Source organism: Nicotiana sylvestris, chromosome 7 (assembly GCF_000393655.2).
Source record: "Nicotiana sylvestris chromosome 7, ASM39365v2, whole genome shotgun sequence".
Lineage (NCBI taxonomy): Eukaryota > Viridiplantae > Streptophyta > Magnoliopsida > Solanales > Solanaceae > Nicotiana > Nicotiana sylvestris.
In genome coordinates this window covers 112,035,370-112,058,511 of record NC_091063.1, presented here as the reverse complement: position 1 = coordinate 112,058,511, position 23,142 = coordinate 112,035,370, and positions in this window count along the sequence as shown.

Here is a 23,142-nt window from a genome sequence, read left to right as displayed (position 1 = left end):
TAGAAAATTGGAATTGTTTCTTTCTTGGTAAGGGATAAGAATGGGCCATAGGGTGAGTTTTGAACTATAAGGAATTTGGCCAAGTAATAGATCATGTTAGCTAGCCTATTTGCCCCAATAATATCTTGTTCATAAATTTGGCCTCGCAAAGATCTCAAAGATTAGGAAAATAATTCAAATGCGTAGCTTGCTTTAGGCATGCTAGGTAATAATTTATCTTCCAAAACTCGGGTGCGCATTTCTGTGACCCAAATCCAAATTTCAACAATGTTATACAAAATGTGTTGTGGACTGTGGGTGCATTTATGTGACATGGTTCAAGACATATTTTATGACGTTGCAATTTTCCTTAAAAATAAATAAAAGCGGTTTTAAAGTTAAAATTGAACTATAGGCTAAAACATGTGTTAAAATCAGATAATAGGCCAATTATAACAGTTGAGCGGCCGTGCTAGAACCACGAAACTCGGGAATGCCTAACACCTTTTCCCGAGTTAACAGAATTCCTTACTCATATTTCTGGTGCGCAGACTGTTAAACAGAATCAATCTTTTCCTCGATTCGGAATTTGAACCGGTGACTTCGGACACCATAAAATTATCCCAAGTGGTAACTCTGAATTTAATAAATAAATAATCTCTTTTCGATTGTCACTTAAATTGGAAATACTCCCTATATGCCCCTTTCGGGGTGTAGGAAAAAAGAGGTGTGATAACAAGTTATAGGCTCACAGTTACCTCCTCATAAGTAAGTACACGTCTTCAAACAACATTCCAATACTTAAGAGAAAATACTAGAACATGATATCTAGGTGAGCAGGGTTTATACAATGAAATTAGGACAATGCGTGAGAAATCTTATTGTATGCAGCGAAATTAGAAGGCCTAATTTCTTGCTATCGGGTCACTTCAGGAGAACACCTTGAGACCCTGAGGAGGCGAAGCTGTGACCGAGTTCCCTCCCTTGGAGCTCGTCGAGGTCTGACTTAAAGAAGATACAAATCGAGGCTAGAGTCAAATGCGGAACTCCCCAAGCACACGGCTAAGTCTGACAAAGCCAACCTACCCGGAACCTACGCCAAAGCGTCATGTCTAGTTGTCCCATCCCCCTGCCTTTAAAATTAATGTATTTTGTACTATGGAGGAATTCCCCTCATATATAAAAGGGATCCCCATCACTTTGTAAAGGGCAGTTGTTGCTCCAACCATTATACATAAGATCAATAACAACTCTCTCTCATTTCTCTAACTTGCTCGCTCGAGGCTGCCTCTTTCATTTATTGCTTTCATACTTGTTCCTCATTTATTGCTTGATATTGGCCATAAAGAGCCTCTGTTAATTATATTCTAACTGTTATTCCCTTCCCGGTTACCCCCGATAGCTTGAGCTCAAGCCTAGGCATCGACCTCGAACCTAGGCATTGATCTCGAGGCCTCCCATCGACCAATTCGAGACCAGAGTAACTGACCTCTCGATTTGATTATAACTCTGTTTTAGCTTGAATTTCATCTCTTATCTTCATACACCTAGCATCAACTGCTTTAACAACTAGCGTAAAAATAGATCACGTATTTTTAGAGTCCCATTTACAAATTTAATTGTTATTACCATTTTCACGGTAAACAGTTTGGTGCCCACCATGGGGATAAAAGTAATAGTGATTAAACAGTTTGGTGCCCACCAAGTTATCTTTCACACTTTTTCTTGTCTAAGATCTTCGATTTCAGGTCAAACTATCTGGCTCAGTGAATAGAGTCAAGAACAACAACCTCGAAAACCACGGAGAAAACGGTGAGGCTGTTCCAGTTGTTGGAGCGTCACCGCATAACCCTGATAATGCACCTGGACTGATCCCAGCGGACACGGATTTGCAAGACGCGCGGCAGGTTGACGAAACCTCACACACCGATAGGAGCATACGACACGGTGCCCAACAGGAAGCCCAAGAAACCGTAGCTAGGGAAGAACATGAAGTTAGTCTTCGTGTTATTTTTGAAATGTTGCAGGCACAATAGCTGGCTATTGCCCAGCTACAAAGCCACCCGAAGACTCCCAGCATGGTAGCACCAGGGATAGCCCCCCCAGCTGAGCAGGTACCTAAGAGATCGAGCAATAACAGATCGATAGTCGACCCTACCATCGTAAAAATGCTCGAGGACCTCACCAAAAGGGTCGAGCTAGGGGAGAAAATGATAGCAGCCAATGATAAGAAGGTCAAAACCTATAACTTCAAAGGCGACCAGATCTCGGGAGCACCCCCGGTCCAAAAGGGTGTAGATTCGAAGAAGTTCATACAATAGCCGTTCCCAGAGGAAGCGGCTCCGAAACTCATTCCAAAGAAGTTTAGAATGCCAGAACTCCCAGAGTAAAACGGGACCACAAACCCTAATGAACACGTTACTGTCTACACCTGTGCGGTAAAATGCAAGTGTATAAAGAATGACGAGATCGGGTCCGTATTGCTGAAGAAGTTCGGGGAAATTCTCTCGAAGGGGGCCATGAGATGGCATCATAACCTAGCTCCCAACCCCACAGACTCACTTACCATACTGGCAGATTCCTTCGTAGAGGCACACGCTGGTGCCATCAAAGTTGCAACAGGAAAGTCCGATGCATCCGAGACTAAGCAAAGGGAGAATGAAATGTTGCAAGGATTCGTATCTCGTTTCCAAACGGAATGAACAGAACTACCCTTGGTCTCCGACGACTGGGCGGTGTAGGCCTTCACTCAAGGCCTGAATGAATGAAGTTTGGTGGCTTTAGGATAGTTGAAACAGAACTTGATCAAGTATCCAGCTAAGACCTGGTTGGACGCCCACAACCGGTACTTGTCGCAAATCAGGGTCGAGGATGACTAGCCGGGAGCTCCATCGGGCTCTGTATATCTAAGCAGGCACCTAGCAAAGGAACTGAAACCAAACAAAGAAAGATACCGGCTGTACGCCGAAGATAGGAGGAATGCCCCGAGGCGCAACCTACCTTGCGACGGTCGAAGAAGGGATCGAGGACAATATCCTTGAGGACTCGCCAACAAAGCCAGATTTGACGGAGGCACGAGGCCAGTGGGGGTGCCTCGTCCATCAGAATAGAACTTCAACATCGTTGTATCGGACATCGTGTTCACTGTCAACAAAACCAGGGACAACGAATGGCCCAGGCCTATTCAGTCGGATCCTTCCCAGAGGAATCACAGCTTGTTATGTGAACTAAATAATACGCACAACCACATGACCAAAGATTTCCATCAGTTCCGAAAGAAAATAGCCAAGTTACTCAATAAAAGTCACTGCCGAGAACTTTTGAGTGATCGGGATCGAGTTCAGTTTCGAGTAAGAAAGGCGGCCAAGAAGAACGAAGCAAATGGGCCGCAACATATTACCATGCTAGTGGAGGAGCGACGACACTTTCCAGGAACTTATAAAGAGGAGGATAAAAATGTCTGTCACCAGAGGAAAACGGACTCGGGGATACGTATCCGAAGATACCCTCGCATTTTGGCGAGGAAGGCTCCGAAACCTCGCCCCAACCTCGTAACAACGCACTAGTAACCTTTTTCCTCATTCGATTCATTCCAAATAAAACATGTGCTCATGAATTCAGGTGACTCGACCAACATTATCGGGTCGAGAGTGATAGAGCAGCTCGGACTGCCGAACCAAATCATGCCCGCCTCTCGAATCTTTGGCGGATTCAACATGGCGATCGAAACAATGAGAGGAGAGATCATTCTCTCAGTCAATATGGATGGCGCAGACCGGAACGCTAAATTCTATGTCGTCAAAGGAGACGTAAGGTACAAACGCCTTATTCAGATGGCCGCGAATGCACCGCATGAAAGCGATACCATCCCCTCTTTGCCAAATGATGAAATCCCTTGCAAAGGACGGAATTAAAACCGTCAATTTAGAGTAGCACATGGCAAGAGAAGTGTTCGCGTTACGTAACATAGCGTCGGCACCGATATCTCCACTCTCGAAAAAGTCAAAGGGTAATCAAACCATGTCTTTGGCTAAGCCCGATTAAACACAGTGGAGGTCCGTACAGAACCTTCGCTCCAAAATAGTAGGGACACGTTGGACCTCGGAACATCACCTGCACACCCCGCAATAAGGTAAGACCACCTCCCTCATATGTTACTTTACACTAACCCATTTGAAGGCACCCGGTCAGGGCATTCGAAATTGTTAACTCAACCCGAAGATCCCAAGGCCTTAATGGCACTCGTTGCACTCTTTCCCTTCGGCCGAGCTTTCTTCCCAAAGAGGGTTTCACCAGCAAGATTGTTAACGGGGCGATGCGCCGCCTAAGGAGGATCTGACAAACTCCCAGTGCTTCTTTTGCAATCAACCCCGAACACTGGAGGGCACCCCCTTTAGGAGGCCATCCGCTTGGAAGAGCCAGAGAACGAAGACTAAATTTCAATAGGAAATGATGTACCAGACCAAACGGTTGAGCGAACCATGTCTGTGTAAGCCGGGCTTACGGCAACACAACTTCATGTACTTATGCCAAGCAATCAAAGAATATCTTTCACCAAAAGCATCTCATACTCCAAAGAAAATTTATCATGTTCACAGCAAGGATCCCTCCATCGAGTACGTCCTGGAATACTCGGAGACTAGCGTCAACAATTCGATACCCGTATGACCTTAGGGTCGAAACTCCATGCTCGTAAGTCCTCAATGAGGCAACTCCGATGACTCAGAGATAGACGCCGGTCGCCACTCACTTAAAAACCCGAGGCCGTAAGACCCTGAGCTGGAAAACTCGGTCTAGAAAGATCTATTTAACATAGCAACAAAATCTGTAAGACCTCAACATGCATGACAAAACTGTAAGACCTCAACAGGCATGAAAAAACTGTAAGACCTCAACAGGCATGAAAAAACTGTAAGACCTTAACAGGCATGGCAAAACTGTAAGACCTCAACATGTATGAAAAAACTGTAAGACCTCAACAAGCATGAAAAATTTGTAAGGCCTTACTACAAGCATACAACTAGATCCCCAAAGTTTAGGCTATATGTCGCATTTGTAAGACTCCCGAAAGGGCATACCCTCGATGTAGACGCCTAAACTACAACACTCGAGATAAAAAATGGCTCTGACCAAACACAAATGACTACGGTCCATGTGGCTGCACTAACCAAATTAACATGACTCGGGGACGCCCGACTGTCGCTATAAAATCACAGGCCATTACTTTGAATCTACTTCGAAAAGAACCAATTAAAATAGTCTACCCTCAACACGCAAATGAGCTTCGACCATGTCAGCTCCAAATCACAAGGCTTTGAGCTACTCAGCCTACAAGCTAAACCTTCTGAGGTGCTCAAACATCGCCGCTAATGACTTGAAATCGAGGTTCTTCCCGAACCGACGATGGGTCAGGCAAAATTATTTCAAAAAGTCCTTAACGATTAGAAAACAAGCCTACATATGCCTAAGGGCAAAAGCGTAAGAGCTATTATCGCCAGCCAGATGAGCCTCCAGGTCACACACTAAAAGGTTGCAACAACCAAAAGCATAAAAGCCACAGTCGCTAGCTTAAAATTTGAAAGCTTGAGGATCAAAATGAGCTCGAGTCATAACCCGATTCAGAGACCGGATCCAAAATAGATAACTATACATGCCTAAGGGCATGGCGTAAGAGCCATTGCCTCCAGCTTCACGAGCCTCAGGGACACACACCTAAAAGGTCACCTCGACCCAAGGAGTAAGAGCCACTGTCGCCAGTCCTAAAAAAACTTAAGGGTCAAGTGAGCTCGAGTCGCAACTCGACTCGGAGACTGAACCCAAAATAGTTAAAATACAAATTCCCAAAAGGTCGCTCCGACCCAAGGCATAAGAACGGTTGTCGCCAGCCGACAAAAACACAAAACTTGAGGGTCAATTGAGCTCAAGTCATAATATAACTCGGAGACTGAATTAAAGACAGTCAAGAAAAAATGTAAGGGTTCCAACTCCAGCTTACACTAAAGGCTGCATCGATCGAACACGTAAGAGCCCCCGGGCATGCCTGATGAGCCTCAGAGCCATATTACGAGTCTAAGGTTTCTTGCCAACTCCGAAACCAGTCCACCTGGTCAGAAGCAAAGCAGAAAGGGATATGCAGGAAATAAAGCTTCAGGTTTTCTTTTATTTACATACGCAAAAAGTGCATTTTCCATCTACAAACGCGCACTACGAATATCACATACAAAATTACAAAGTCTACGCCCCGCTCCAGAAGGCTACGGCCTACCAGTCTCATCTTCACTTTTTGTGGCATCGGCAGAAGTGACCGAGCGTCACGCTTGTCTGCCCTCCCTCGAGCCAGCTCTTCCGGGAGAACGAAACCCATGGCGCCAATCTCTTCAAGTACCTCTCTTTGGGATCTGCAACGAACATATTCCTCGATCCTCTCTTCACGATCGAGGGACTTATTCAACTTGGCTTGAGCATTAGTAGCATCCTTCAAATGAATCGCTATCTCCTGGTCAGCCTTAGTCCGGCTCAATGCTGCTTCAACCTGAGTATCAACGATCTCGGCCCTGACCTTCGAAAGTTCAGACTGGAGCTTCGCGATCATATCCACTTGAACTGAAGCGTTGTCACGAGCCAAGAAGAGTTGGGCCTTGAAGGCAGGAACTTTAGCCAAGGCACCCTTCTCCTTTGAAGATTGAGCCCGCACCTGAGTTCTCAGCTCGCCACAGTCATTCCTAACTCGGTCGGCTTCACCCCTAAGGTGCTCTAGAGCCTCCGTCTTTTACTGAAACTGAGATAGGCAAGAAGTTAACCTAAAAGTTTAAAAGGCGAAATGCATACCACGAGAAGTTACCTACTTTATCAAATAGCTCTCATAATTCGAGCTCCGATATGCCTCATATCACCAGTGCATCAACTCAACTTCCTTTTCCTTACAATGGAGTCTAAGGGACCTACCCTCATCCAGAGCCTTCCGGAGCCTAGCCCCATGATGGAGCAGCTCAGACCTAAGCCTATCAAAGGCCTACAGAAGAAAAACACGATTAGGAAGAGAAGGCACGAGATGCGGAAGGCCTATGCCAAAACTCACCGCGAAGTGAAGCCGACGGACTTCCTCGAAGGTTGAGCATACCTCTGTTGGTCCAACCACCTCTGCCCTGGAAGAACCAACCTCAGTCGAAGCATGATCACTCGGAGTAACCACCACTCCGGAACCAGAGACTTCAGGTACAAGAAGCTCGGGCAATGTTTTCTCCTCGAAGACTCGGACCCGTTTAGCCCTACCAAAAGATCCATCGCACTGCGAGTGCATATCCCATTTATCACCACCGACCTTTGGCTTGGAAGCTGACAACTCCTCCCGCTCTCCGGAGGAGCATAGCCTCACCCGTGGGGACCTTCCGACACCTATGACAGCAAGGTCAATACATAAAAAGAGGAAAATGCCATCTCAAATATACTAAGGGCAAGATAAAAGTGGCGTACGCACACACCTTGGTATTTTGCTTCCCACCTACCCCGAGACACAGCTCACCACCTACGCTCTTCACAAGTCGAATAGGTCACCAACCTTCGGACCCAGCCGGGCAGATTAGGAACTTCACCCGACACCCATGAAGCTAATGCAGAAAAGAAAGAAACACAATTACTAAACTGACTTTCTCCACGAGCGAATCTGAGAAAGCACGAGACACTCCACTCACGCACGTAATTCCATTTCTCGGGAAAGGGCATAAGTTCCATGGGAATAACGTCAGTCGTCCGGACTCGGACAAATCGGTTGACCCACTCTCAATCTCCATCTTTCTCATCATCAACAACAAAGGGCATGGACGAACATCACCGCAAGGTTGGCAGACCTCGATGATGTAAGGGCCGGTACACCCTGACAAGGTGATTGAGCGTGAATTCAAGCCCTGCCTTCTCCGCAAAGATCCTCATCATCAGCACTACCCGCCAAAACGACGGATGTGTCTGGGCCAAAGTAACCCGATACTTTAAATAGAAATTGAGCATGACCCTATCAAGGGGGCCTACTATGAAAGGATACAAGTACACATTCAGGAATCCATCAGCGGGGTCCGTAATATCCTCATCCGGGGAAAGCGCCTGCAATGCTATCCCCTTGTCCCATCCGTAGCCTCTCCTCACTATCTCTAGATGCTCCTCTCTAATCAAAGATATGGTCTTCAGAGTAAACTCCCGTAGATCCTGAGCACTGGGAGTGGAACTCTCCCCTCCCTGCCAGGCAGGCCCCGAAGTGATAGTCATGACTGTGGTGGAACTAGCAAACTGAAGCAGGAACCTACACGAATACTTTTACACTTGAGGTAACGAAGGACTCGATGCAAAGGCAGAAGGATAGCTATCTAAAATAATGGGATCTTCCAAGAAGCGGGTGACACCCCATATATATGTGGGGAACAACAACGGTTCGCCTACCCAGGATAGGCCCCGGGAGGTCAACAGCTTTGGTATGGATCTCGAGGTGGTACCCGACCCCAAGGATCTCCGTTAAAAGGAAGTTAGGCCCCGAAAGGTTAGCGACATCCTCTCCAGTCCCGAGAAGGTATACGGCCTCGAAGGCTCCTCCCAAGAAGAAAAGTAAGCACTTCAAGCTCCATCCATGAGGGTTCAACCTCAGGACACCACCCGGCCATGGGCAACCTCTCCACAGGAACCCATCTACAATGCCCTAAAAGATTATCTACATCAAATCCAAAGTAAATCTCTAGGTGCCTGAAGCTGACCTTCACTCAGAGACCACCCTCGAAGATTCCAAGATTCGATACGCCATCTTCATGCGGTTCGAGGGTACCGATGATCTGAGTCTATTGGATCACTTTGGGCTTGGTCCAAGGACCATAGTAGGCTCTAAAAGAAGCCATTTCTGTCAGCCAAAAGCTGGAAAGAATATCGACGATCATCAACAAAGGCATACAGTCAAAATCCACGCAAATGTACAAGAATATGCAAGAATATGGTGAATACCAAAAGTAGAAGTAAAGAAGATGTCCTTTTATTTCATAAATATTGGCTTACAATGGCCCCGATATGTCCTTACATACAATTACAAAAGCCCGCAAGGGGTCCTTACACAGAAACAAAGAAATAAAGGGGTATACACCCATAGTGAAAACCTAAGAACCTAGTCCATCCTCGAAGGTTCATCTCCAGTATCAGCATCCCCGAGTCTCGCCTCCTCAAGCTCGCATCCTTGGAGGCAACTCCTTCGACCGTCATCTCCTCTAGGTTCCCAGCTCAATCCAGCGGAAAGTCCTCGCCGAGGGAGAAGATGAAGAAGAGGAAAAGGCGGGATATAGAAGAAGCAAAGAAAAGAGACATAGACCGCCGAAGCCAAAGGTTGAAGATTTCACGGGCCCCAGCCTCGGCGACCGGTTGTGCCATTTTATCCCTCGGGAAAGAAAAAACCCAAGGGATGAAGTGCCACACCAGGCCAATGTAGGAGAGTGAGCAGCGATGCATAGTCCGAATAACTTTCTAAAAGAGGGGAAGGTCGATTCCCCGTCTGTTGTCATCTCGAGCTAATGAGGACATCAATAAAAATCGCAACAACAATGGCAGCGACGACAAAATGATATAATTTCGACCTACAAAGGGAAGCTCAAGCAAGAGGCCGCAACTCGGCCTATTGGAACGTTGCCAAACAACCCTAAGGCCGTGAAATCCAAATATGGTGATCAATAATAGAGGAAGATGACGAGGAGAAAGGGATGAATGAGCAGATGAAGAAATCGGAATAGAAAAACAACCCCATAACGCCCTCATTTATAGGAGATAATGACACGTCATCGAGGACTTTGAAACACTGATGGGTAGACGCAATTACTGCATTCATGAAAAACCAAATCGATGGTGGTACTTTTGCCTTGGAGAACGGGATTCGACAGTGCATTGAATGAAGTCGAAAAGACAAATCCATGGGATGTCCCGATTATCGTAAAAACTCGTTCCATAGGTTGCATCATCAGTATGACGTCATCACAGGAAGCTCGAGGAGTTGTGTATCAGAATCATTTCCCATCACTTCGTTCTGGGAAACGCAAAGACTATCTGTATGCAGCGAAATCAGAAGGCCTAATTCTTGCTATCGGGTCACTTTAGAAGAACACTCAGGACCCCGAGGATGCGAAACTGTGACCGAGTTCCCTCCCTCAGAGCTCTTCGAGGTCCTACTTAAAGAAGATACAGATCGAGGCTAGAGTCAAATGGGGAACTCCCCAAGAACACGCCTAAGTCTTAAAGCCGACCTACCCGGAACCGCGCTAAGGCGTCATGTCTAGCCGTTCCATCCCCCTGCCTTTACAATTAATGTATTTTGTACTATGATAGAATTCCCCTCCTATATAAAGGGGATCCCCATCACTTTGTAAAGGGCAGCTGTTGCTCCAACCATTCTACATAAGATCAATAACAACTCTCTCTCATTTCTCTAACTTGCTCGCTCGAGGCTGCCTCTTTCATTTATTGCTTTTACACTTGTTCCTCATTTATTGCTTGAGCTCGAGCCCAGGCATCCACCTCGAACCTAGGCATTGATCTCGAGGCCTCCCATCGACCAGTTCGATACCAAAGTAACTGACCTCTTAGTTTGATTATAACTCTGTTTTAGCTAGCATTTCATCTCTTATCTTCTTACGCCTAACATCAACTGCTTTAATAACTAGCATAAAAATAGATCACGTATTTTTAGAGTCCCATTTACAAATTTAATTGTTATTACCATTTTCACGGTAAACACCTATTTAGCTTGCCTACTAATTTAAACCTATTAAATCTGGATAGCTTAAGTAGCAAAACACAGTTTCAGAGTTGTAGAATTTAAAATTGCCCTATAGGCTTGCCTAAACGCAGAACAGTGATGTCGTAAGGGCATGATAACTAAATTGATGCAGTAAAACAACGAACAGTTTTAGACGGATATTTGAGATCCTATAGGCATGTTTCTAGTGATAGTAGATTAAGGCAGTGTTCGAAAATTCGTTCAAAGAAACAGACAGCTGATTTAAGACACTTCCAAATAACTAGCATGAATTAGACTTATTTGTTAAATAAATTGATTTTAGTTTTGTAGGCAGGATTTCTAATTTTTTATTGCTATAGGAATGGTATCTAATCATTAAGAGCTGATGTTGGAACTTATAGGCATGATTTTAGCGAGACAAAAGTAGATACATGCAGTAGCAAGAATTGAAATCAATCACTTTACATTCTATAGGCATGGTATCTAATTATGAAGTTGAATTTAAGCCTATTTTCATGGTTTCTATTATTAAATCCATTTAAATCCTATAGACATGATTTCTAATATGGAAACCTTTTAAATCCTATAGGCATGGTTTCTAGTGTGGTAAAGCAAACATAGCAATTATATTAACATAATCCTATAAGCATGGTCTCTACCCAAATTACCCAACAGATATAGCTACCCACCCTTTTTCACTAATCACCCAAAAGTTGTTTACAAAATTTTATTGCAGACTAATTGAATAAATTACATAAATAATAAAGAAAAGAAGAAGTTAACTATAGGGAGCCTGAAGCAGACCCAAAGGACTTCCCCAAGCCTCCAATAGCCTCAAATGCCAAAGTTCCATAGACAGTATCATTGTCTAGGTGTGTCAGAGTTCCCTAAGAATCTCAAGGATCCCGGTCAGTGCTCACACCTAGAGTTTTCCTCAAACAAGAACTGATTCAAGTGCAGTGTGGAAAGGCCAGCTCTGACATGCCAGAGTTCACATAGATCTCATGGATCTCAAGGCAGTACACATGCTAGAGGGGCATGACCTTAATATTCTAGGAGTAGTGGAGAGTGCTTGACATAGTTTTGTTTTGAAAATAGTACAAGGATGGCTTCAGAAGTAGAAAGGTTTTTCATAAACAGGAACAACTTAGTAGTAAAACACAGTTTGAGAAGAGTACTGAAATAGAAGACAATTGATTGGTTATAAGAGACATTCAGAATCAGGAAAGGAACACTTAACAAACAGATCTCATATGAGAATGGTGGCACGTAAGAATCACATTAGGGTACATGGATAGGGATAAAGGAAATATATACTCACAAATTGCATACAACACTTAGGACCTTGGGGACTTTAACAGGTTAGTCATGCTTGGAAAAGAAATAAACAGGACAGAGTGCATACATTGAATAGGACAAAAATTTAGACATGCTAGGCAAGGAAGTAAGCAAGAAAGAGTGTAGAATGTAAAGAATACATTGAACATGCAGATTTTAGACATGCTGAGTAAAGAAGTAGGCAAGAAATTGAACTCATAACTAATGGAATAGTGCAAGAATGAAAACACATAGAGTTTGAATCTCAAAACTTAATTAGAGACATATCAGTTGAAAAAAGGTGCAGAATATGAAGAAAATAAAGTTCCAATATCTAGCCTTGGATTTCAGCCGGCTAGATCAGCAAGTATCACAAATAGTAGAAGAGAAAGAGAACTTTTAATGTCTAGGTTTGCTTTTTTGTGAACTCAATGTTCTGCCTAATGAGATTAGAAGAAGGCATATAAATAGTAGTTTGAAAGCTAGGTAAATAAGGTAAGAATCAAATTGTTCAGTGATTAGAGAATCTCATAATCAATTAAAGTAAAATCAGTCCAAGTCTTCCCATAATTAAGGGAATTAGTTCATACGGAAAAGAGCAGGTGACAAGTAAGAAAAGAAATCATACATAGCTGGAGTATAACAAATAAGGAAAGACTTCAAATAGTACAAGTATAGAACAGGTAATTAGGGATAGGTACATAAAGTTCTAATTAGGGAAATAATCAGTAAGAATCAAGTAATAATGCAGACAAAGTAAGGGAAAATTAATTAAGGCAAGCAAATCAATCAAATTGAGTAGAAAGGTAAGAATCGAAAGTTTAAGGGAAAGTGTTCAAATCAACCCAAGAAATAAGGAATTCAGAATATTCAATGGCTCAATCGAAGAGAAAGTCATGAAAATAGTCAGCATGTTTAGCATATAAATAAGGTAAAACATGGATAGCTAGGAATCCGCACATAACTCTAGCAAAATAAAATTTAAATAATACTGATTCAATGAGAAAGATGCAGGTCTTGATGTGAACAGTCAAGATGAACACAAACACATGGAATCAGTGAAAACTTAGACTAATAAACTCAGTAGAAGCATATTAAGGCAAGACAGTTACGAGAAATCACAAGAACTCAAAGCGAGAACCAGTCAGACATGCTAATACTCAGAAACCAAACGACGAACCCTAAAAATTAGGGCTTTCAGCATAGGCAAGTTAAGGCTGTAGTAGACTCATAGAATCAGTCAAAATATGTGAGAAACAGAAGTTTAAACACAAAAAAACATCCAACAAAGTTTAAAAAGAAATTCTAAAAACCCTAATTTTAGAAAAAAATGAAAAGCACTTGAAATCATGTGATTCTTGTAAAGACTCTAAAGGCTATTGTAAAACACACAAGAAACAAACTTAAATCATCCTAGATCTGTACAGATCTAGGAGTTAGAAACGAAATTAGGGTTTCAAAGAGAATCATATAGAGATAAAGAAACCTGTTTAGAAACCCATAGACCGTGGCTAATATAGAACAATTTCACTCGAAATCACATTGGAATGGCCAAGAACAGGCGAGAGATGAACCCTAGATGCAAGTCGGCATGGCCTCGGTCCCTTAAGGGCCTTAGAGATGGCAATAATGAGAGAGATGATGAGAGGTCACCGGAGATGGCCATAGATGGGGGGGCGTTTGGAGATTAGGGTTTAGGTTTAGAGTGTTTTAAGAGCAGAGAGGATTTTAGGGCCGCGGGGTGGGTTGTAAAATGAATTAGGTTTAGGGGGTATTGGTCGTTTTAATTAGGAAAGGGAGAATCTGGGCCGTTGATCAAAACGATCAACGACCAGGATTTGGCCAAGATTGGGTCGGGTAGGCAGTGGTTTGGGCCTGGGTAATGTAATCCAAAAATTGGGCTGGGTATTGGGGATAAAATTGAAATAAAATTAGGCTAAATTTTAAAGACATTTTAACACTATATAATTCATAAGAAATGATAAATGATTTCTGAAAAAATAATTTCATGTACTAAAATAATTTAAAATAGTTGTTTAACATTGTAAAATATAAAAGACCATTTTATGTATTAAACACGTAATTATGCTTTAATAGGGCTAGTATTGCAAATATACGCAAATTGATTTAAAAAATATAAAAGCAATTATAAAAATGCACTAAAAATATTTTAATAATATTTTGGTATAAATATAAAATTTAGATGGCTAAATCGCTACAAAAATAATTTGAAGGATAATTATTGGAAATTTTATGCGTAAAAAGGGGAGAAATAAATCAATTTGAAGCCTTTAAAAATTATAGAAAAATTATAAAAAATTATAAAAATGCTCATGCATGCTTATATATGTATATATTCTATTTTGAAAGTATATATATGTATTAAAAATATATAGGGGAAAAATTGGGTATCAACAGCAAGAAAGATGTAGAACAAGTGTTAACAAGGTCAAATAAGGCATGTAAGGATAGGCTAACACAAGTAAGAGTAGATTAACAATGAGAATTAAAACATGATATGACAATTCAATTAAAAGCGTGGAAAGAATCTAAATAACCTAAACCGGCCAAATACTATATATAATCTATGTACCCACTCGTCACCTGTTGCGTATACGGCTTTCATATAACTCAAATAAAACAATCAATCCCAAATCCTAAGGGGTAGTTCCGTCACACAAAGTTAGGCAAGATACTTACGTCAACTAGGCCAACTCAACCCTCGGAAATAGCTTTGCCCCTAAAATTCGCCTCACACAGCTCAAATATAATCAAAATTGACTTAATATCATCCAAAAATGCAAGGGAAACAGTTACAATAGATAAAGATGTGATCTTTATAGTTTTTCCAAAAAATCAACAAAAGTCAAAACAGGGCTCGCCCGGTCAAAATTCGATTCCAAGGGTAGATTCCGACTACTCATAACCTCACGAGTCTATATATGTGATTAATTTCAAAAGAAACTTGACAAAATTTCCCAATTTTTCCTCTTTGACCCACATAAATTTGATGTTAGATCTAAGATATACTCATTAAATATTGTTGGAAATTATTTAGAATAACTTACCCAATGATTGTAGATGAAAATCCCCTCTTCAAATCGCCTTCTACCGAGTCTAGAGTTCTAAAATGAGAGAAATGAGATGAAATTCGGACTTTTCTAACCTTTTGTTCAGTTGCAGATGTCGCAATTGTGACATGGGTTTGAAATTGCAAACCCTTACAATTGAGAAGTAAAGCTCGCAATTGTGGCAGTGACATGCTTAGGGAATTTCTTGCAAATGCGAAGATGGGTTCGCAAAGAGACAAAGTTGTCGCAAATGCAAACCTAGCCCAGCCCAAGCTAACATCGCAAATGCGACCCAGGCATCGTAGTTGTGATACCCGTGATCCCTCTACTAAGGTCGCAATTGCAACCCTAGTGTTCCCAAATGCGAAACCAGAGGCACTAGCACACTAGATTTCAGTTTTCAGTCCAAAATATTCCAAAACATGTTTGAAACTCATCCGAGCCCTCGGGGCTCCAAAACAAACATCTACACAAGTCTAAAAATATCATACGAACTCTCTTGCACGATTAAAATACAGAAATAATGTCTAGAACTCCAAATCATACACCAAAATGCATGAATTTAAAGTAAATTTCAAAAACTTCTAGAATTGCAACTAAATGTCTGAATCCTATAAATTCAACTCTAAGTGATACCAAATTTTGTAGAAAAGTTCTAAATAACATAATGGACCTATTCTAAGTCCCAAATTCACATTCCGAATTTGACAGCCAAAAGTCAAACTACAGTCAAATTTAACAGCAACAACCCAATAGAATCCCACTAGTGGGGTCGGGAGAGGGTAGAGTGTACATAAACCTTACCCTACCCCAGAGGGTAGAGAGGTTGTTTTTGGACACCCTCGGCTGGATAGAAGAGACAATATTATCAAAAAAGAAAAAAAGAATAGATTTGTAACAACAGATGAAATCAGAAAAATAATATCAGCATCGTAAGAGACAACAAATAAGTGGAAGGGCAATAACACAACACTATGCAAAACAAAAAAAAGTGTGATCACAACACAAACCACTAGCAGTCCTAGACAAAACTCTATCAGACTAGCCGGTACAAAGAGCAAAAATGCTCGACTATCCCCTAGCCTACAAATCAATCATGTCCACAAAAATTTAAAGTTGCGCCATGTCCTGTCTAATCACCTCACCCCAATTCTTCTTAGGCCGTCCTCTACCTCTTCTCGTACCTACCAAAGCCAACCGCTCATATCTCCTAACCGAGGTATCTAGTCTTCTCCTCCGTACGCGCCCGAACCATATAAGCCTCGCTTCCAGCATGTTGTCGTCCATGGTACCAGCACCCACCCTCTTCCGAATATCTTCATTCCTAATCTTATCGAGCCTAGTATACCCACACATTTATCTTAACATCCTCATTTTGGCTACTTTCATCTTCTAGATATGTGAATTCTTGACTGGACAACACTAGGACCCATACAACATGGCCAGTCTAACTACCGCTTGATGATAGGCTATAATATTGTGTTTTAGTCGCTTATTTCACTCTAATTGACTGTACTTTAATTTAATCGGAGCTTTAATCGCTAGTGTTTTGCACTAATTGTGTGGTTTATGCCTTGTAGGAGTGATTCTAAGCTATGTAGATATTATGGAATGAATTTGAGTTATTCTGGAGCTATGAAGTCTGAGTAAAAGTCCAAGGAATTAAGATGGGATCATGTTCGAGGATTAATAGATGATAGTGCACTTTAAGAATGAAACGAAGAATCGAGCAGGTATACTGCGCATTGTCCACTAAAATGCACATAAAGTTTTACTCGGAATTCCGTTTGATCTCCATATTTTATCATTGGAAAGATATTTAAAAGGGCTACAACTTTCATGTTTTAGACTTTCCTAAATTCCCAACAGAACACCACCCACTTGCGCGGCCACACACTAGTCACGCACTGGAGGCAGAACAGGGTGAAAAATGGGCGGCCAATTGTGCGAGCACACTTCCAGGTGCACGGTGTCGTGCCCCCTTTTTCCTTCCCCTTTTTGACGGGGAAGAGGTCCGGTTTTCGACATTCACGTGGTATAATAACTCATTTCTTTTTGGGAATTGGATATTTGAAGAGTCGCCACTTAACAGGTTATGGTGCGTTAGGGCACCTAGAGCGATGAACTCTGAGTTGGTTTGCATTACCAGAGATTAGGGTAAGGGCTTGAAATAACCTCGAGGGGAAGGTTTTAGGCACTCCTCTTGGTCCACAACAGTAGGTCCTGGCCGAACTTATATTTACAAATTTGTCCATATAAATAGTTGAATCAAATAAGTTGCAAGTAAAGCACGTTAGATAACTCAAGTGGCAAGATAAAGGTTTGAACAAGCATAAATAGAGAGAGAGAGGATTTTGTAAAGAGGGGTCCTATGTTGTTTATCCTATAGGATCACCCCACGCAATGTCCAGTAAACACTCCTCAATGAGGGGCTACACATGACATTAATGCGTAGTCATCATATCCCATGTCTACCCTTCCCATCCCCTTAATGGTCATGCAAAGCGAGTGTTTGGTCACTGATTGTTAATGGTCCTGAAGGGGGTTAGGACCTCTACCTATAGGTAGTTCTAGACGTACCCCTAAGGTTTAGAAAGGTGAAAACTCTAAAGCAACAGTCAAAACATTTAGGACTTTCACACATAGTGGGAGCAAATAAGAGGCTCACAGTTTACTCCTCAAGTAAACATACAAGCAGCACAACTCAAACACAATTAAGGTCTTTATTAATTAATGTCCTAAAGCAAGATATCTATGTGAATATGTAGAAACAGACAAAAACTTTTATACCCGGAAGTTAAAACCTAGTAGTTGCCTAGGGACTCCCTTTTAAAAGCCTGTTAGAATCAGAAACGCTAAGCGACAGAGACGGCTTCAGGGAAATGCAGTTTGTTTTTCTGAAAACACCCTAAGGCTTGCCTATATGCAGTATACTGGCATCTATATTAATGCAGAAACAAACAGGTTTTTCATAATAGACTCCTTTAATACCTATAGGCATGATATTTTATGATATTAAAGCAATTATGGTTTGGAACCTATAAACATGGTTTCTAACATGACAGAATGCAGAACCTTATGAACATGATTGCTGTAAAAAACAAAATTAGAAGTGAGATCCTATAGGCATGATTTCTATTAGGCAAAGCAAACAGATCCAAAAAGCAAACCTATGAGCATGTTTTCTACTTATGCAAGCAGTCAGACTTTTAAAAATAATGTCCTAAGTGCAATATTTCCACCTGTATTACCCTTTAAAGTATACATCTACCCACCCTTTTACTAAATACCCCAAATATCTATTTACAAATTATTACAGGGCAATGAATGAATTACATAAATAGAAATTAAAAAACAAGAAACTATTCAATAGGGAGCCTGCAATTAGGCCCAAGTTTCCCAAAGCCTTCAATGGTCTCACATGCCTCAATTCCATAGATAAATCAGAGTCTAGGTGCATCAAAGTTCCCTAAGGGTCTCAAGGATCCCATGCAATGCTTACACCTAGACTTAGCAAACAAGCATTGAACCAGTGCAGTGTGGAAAGGCCAGCCTCAGTATGCTAGAGTTCAGAGGGCTCTCAAGAGGATCCCAAGGCAGTACACATACTAGAGGGGACAAAACTTATTGACTAAGAGTGAAGTGAATGTGCAGGACACAAGTTGAAATAGGTTTATTAAAGACTGGGTAAGAAAGTCTATTTTGAAAGTAATTAGTAAAGCAACAGAGATTGTTGGAAAAAGAGGTTGGAGTAGTAAACAAAGCTTAAACACCTTAAGATAGGATCACACACAACTAGTTTACAAAATCCAAATGAATTCAGTAGTTACACAAGGGTCAAGGATTTTGGGAATCACAGACATTTGACTGCAAACACATAACCCAGCAAGGGTCTTAGGACTGGTTTGGACATGCTTAGTAATAGTTGACACTGGTATAATCACAAACCAGTCAGGAAGGACACACACACATAGAGGGGGATAGGGATTTGGGATTTATCAGATGGTAAGTACGTAGTAATTAAAAGCCAATTGACAAGGCATGCTTTGAAACACACATAAGGGAATACATTAAACTAAAGGGAAGGGTAGACATAATAACATGCTGATAATGTAACTTAACTACAAGTTTCACAATATAACCACAAGTAAAAGCAGACTAGAAATAAGAGAAACTGAAACAATAAGAGAATATGTTGTTATTGAGGCTTTAAATTAAAACTAGGACATACCAGTGAAGAGAGAAGTAAGCAGAATGAAAGAACAAGAGAGCATAGATGATTAGCCTTGACAACCAACATAGCAGCAAATAGCACAAGAGAGAGGGGAGAGCAGAGATTTTTAGTAAGAGAGGTAGTTTTGACAACCAAAATGTTCGTCTGTTTTAATGAAAAATTTAGGGTATCTATAGTTTTGAAAATAGGCAGAAAATAAGGTAACAAGTAAAGGTTCAGCATAATTATGGAAATAATCACAATTAGAATCCAATTAATATAAGTACTCTCCTTCAATCAAGGAATCACAGCTTAAACGGATACCAAAATGGATAATCAAGGAAAGGAAATCAGTTGAGAAAGACTGATTATTACCATATAAGGGGTAGTAAAAGTATAGAGCATATGATTGAGTTTAAGTACAGAATATACCAATTAAGGAAAGGATTCAGTAAGAATGAAGTACCATAGTAAATAAAGAAATGAAATCAGTCAATTTAACCAGACGAGTAGAACTTTAGTGTTTTGAAAGAAAATCTTGCAATCAAACCATCGATTAAGGAAATTAGAATCAAATCAAGAGAGGGTCATGATTCTATATTGCAACATATAAATAGAGAAGAACGAACAGACGTAGCAAACAGGCAAAGTCAGCCATATCGACAAAAGGAAGCAAGAGATAAACAAATCAAGATGAATAACAATCACATGGAGGTGATACAAATAAGCTAAATCTCAGTAGAAAAACCCATTCGATGCATAGTAACTAGCAGGAACTTTAACAAGATCAAGTAATCATGCTAACACGCAGAACAAAACAAAGAAGGTCTTAAAAAATAAGGGCTTTTTAACAGAGTCAAGTTAAAAAGAAGTAGGAACATAAGATCAGTCAAAACTAGCAAGGAAAGAGGTTTAATCATAAAGAAAATCGGCTAAAACAAGTGTAGAAGAAACTCCGAGGAACCCTAATTTTTTTAAAGAAAGTAAATTGTTTGAAGTTGAGGATCTTTCAGAAGACATTCGAGAATAATGCAAAACATAGGAAGAAATAGACTTAGAGCATAAAAATAGCACAGATCTGAGAGATTCAGACGAGAGTTAGGGTTTCAAAGGAAACCCATATAGAAACGAAAGAACCTGTTGTAAACTTCACCGATCGTAACATATAAGGTGTGATTTTGCCCAAAATAACACCGAAGAAGGCATAAGTAATAGAAACAGAAACCCTAGATCCAAATCGGCATGGCCCAGGACCCTTGAAGGCCTTAGAGATGATGAGCAAGGCGGTGGAGTGACCATTGGAGGCTTGGGGTTGAAAGGTAGTCGCCGGAGATGACCGGAGAAGGAGGCGGTGGTTGAAGAACGATTATGGTAGGTAGAGAGAGAAGAGAGACGAGAGCATCTGAAGGAGGTGGGGGTTTGGAAATCAGTAGGGTTAGGGGGTCGTTTAGGAATTAAAAAGGAAAGGGTGTGTGCGGACAGTTGATCTAGGAGATCAACGGTTAGGATTCAACCGGGTAGGTGGGTTTCGGTTTTGGGTAAGGGTTTATAGGGTCTGGGTTGGGTTATTTAATAGGAAATTGGGCTGGGGATTGGGTCCGATTTGGGCTACAATTGAAAGCCAAATCTGGCTATTATTGAAATAGCCACTTTCCCTATTTTAATTTATAATAAATCATAAATAATTTCTGGAAAATAATTTAAGGTGCTAAAATGATTTAAATTACATAATTAATATTTTAAAAATATAGGGACTGATTTTACGCATATAAAGTATAATTATATCTTAAAATGGGCTAACATTGCAATTATATGCAATTTAGCTTAAAAATACTAAATGTAATTATAAAATTGCATGAAAATTATATTAGCTATATTTTGGCATAAGTATAGAAAGAAAATAAATAAATTATCATAACAATAATTTTGAAAATAATTATTGGGGATTTTATGAATAAAATAGGAGAAAATAAATCAACTTAAACCCTTAAAATTATGGGAAAATTATAAAAACCTTGTGCATGCTTATATATGCATATATATGCTATTTTGAAGGTATTTATGCATATTTAAAATACATAGAGAAAAATTGGGTATCAATAGCTGCCCCTCTTTACCCGGAAAGGATGAAAGAGTTTTCGGGTAAAGAAATGATGACCAATTTTGACCGGATGGGGTGTTTTGAAAGACAGAGGCCGCGCTTCGATTTTAGAGTTGCCTACATATCCCTGGTTTTATAGGAATTAGGTCTTGTGTAGTTCTGGATTCACCTGCGGAGTATGCCGATGAAATTATTGTGAGAACATACATGAGATGTGGAAGCAGCTACGATGAGCGGTTAAGGCTCAGGACGATTGGAGGGAACTGGAGCGAGATTTCTCCTGCTAGGATAGTGGTTGTTTGTTGGTTACCTGCAGATAACAGATGCTACAAACGTATTTGCAAAATTTTAAACATGATGCAAATTCCCTTTGGACCATGAAGGTTGTCTTTGGACGGTTAAAGATGACATCCTGGGCCATGAATTGTTTAGTGAGGGATTCGCAGGCCATGAAATGGTGTTCTCGGGCCATGAAAATGGTGCCTCCGAACCATGATTCCTTTGAATAATGATATGCAAGTTCGAGAGATCCCCAGTCCATGACATGGTGTCTTTCGGCTATGAGGATGATGCCTTTAGACTATGATGCCTTTGGACAGATTGGCGATATTTCAGCCCATGATATGCAATAATATGATGTAACAAGACAAGGTATAGTCTTGCGAAGTAGAGGGAAGAGCTTAGCCCGATTGAAAAGCAGGTAGATAGTAGTAGAAAATAGAGCAATATTAGTGCAAAGAGGGATAGTGTTTAGTCCCGTGCAAGTGGGGAGGCAGGGATTAGTCTTATGCAAATAGGGAGGCAAGGATTAGCCTTATGCAAATATGGAGTTAGGGCTTAGACTCATGCAAGTATGGAGGCAAGGATTAACCTTATGCAAATATGGAGTCAGGGCTTAGACTCATGCAGAGAGAAGGCGGTGCTCAGCCTTATGCAAATATGGAGTCCGGGATTAGACTCATGCAAATATGGAGTCAGGGGTTAGACTCATGCAGGTATGGAGGCAAGGATCAGTCTCATGCAAATATGGAGTCAGGGATTAGACTCATGCAAGATTGGAGACAGAGCTTAGTCTCATGCAAGGAGAAGGCAGCGCTTAGCCTTATGCAAATATGGAGGTAGAGCTTAACCTCATGCAAGATTCGGGACAGGCCTTAGTCCCATGCAAATGGAAGGCAATGCTTAGCCGTATGCAAATATGGAGATAGAGCTTAACCTCATGCAAGATTCAGGACAAGGCTTAGTCCCATGCAAATGGAAAGAAATGCTTAGCCTTATGCAAACATGGAGGTAGACCTTAACTTCATGCAAGATTCGGGGAAGGGCTTAGTCCCATGCAAATGGAAGGCAATGTTTAGCCTTATGTAGATATGGAGTCAGGGCTTAGACTCATGCAAGATTGGAGACAGGGCTTAGTCTCATGCAAATGTGGAGTCAGATATTAGACTCATGCAAATATGGAGTCAGGGCTTAGACTCATGCAAATATAGAGTCAAGGATTAGACTCATGCAAATGTGGAGTCAAGAATTAGACTCATGCAAATGTGGAGTGAGAGATTAGACTCATGCAAATATGGAGTCAGGTCTTAGACTCATGCAAATATAGATTCAAGGATTAGACTCATGCAAATGTGGAGTCAAGGATTAGACTCATGCAAATGTAGAGTCAGAGATTAGACTCATTCAAAGAGAAAATAGCAGATAAGGG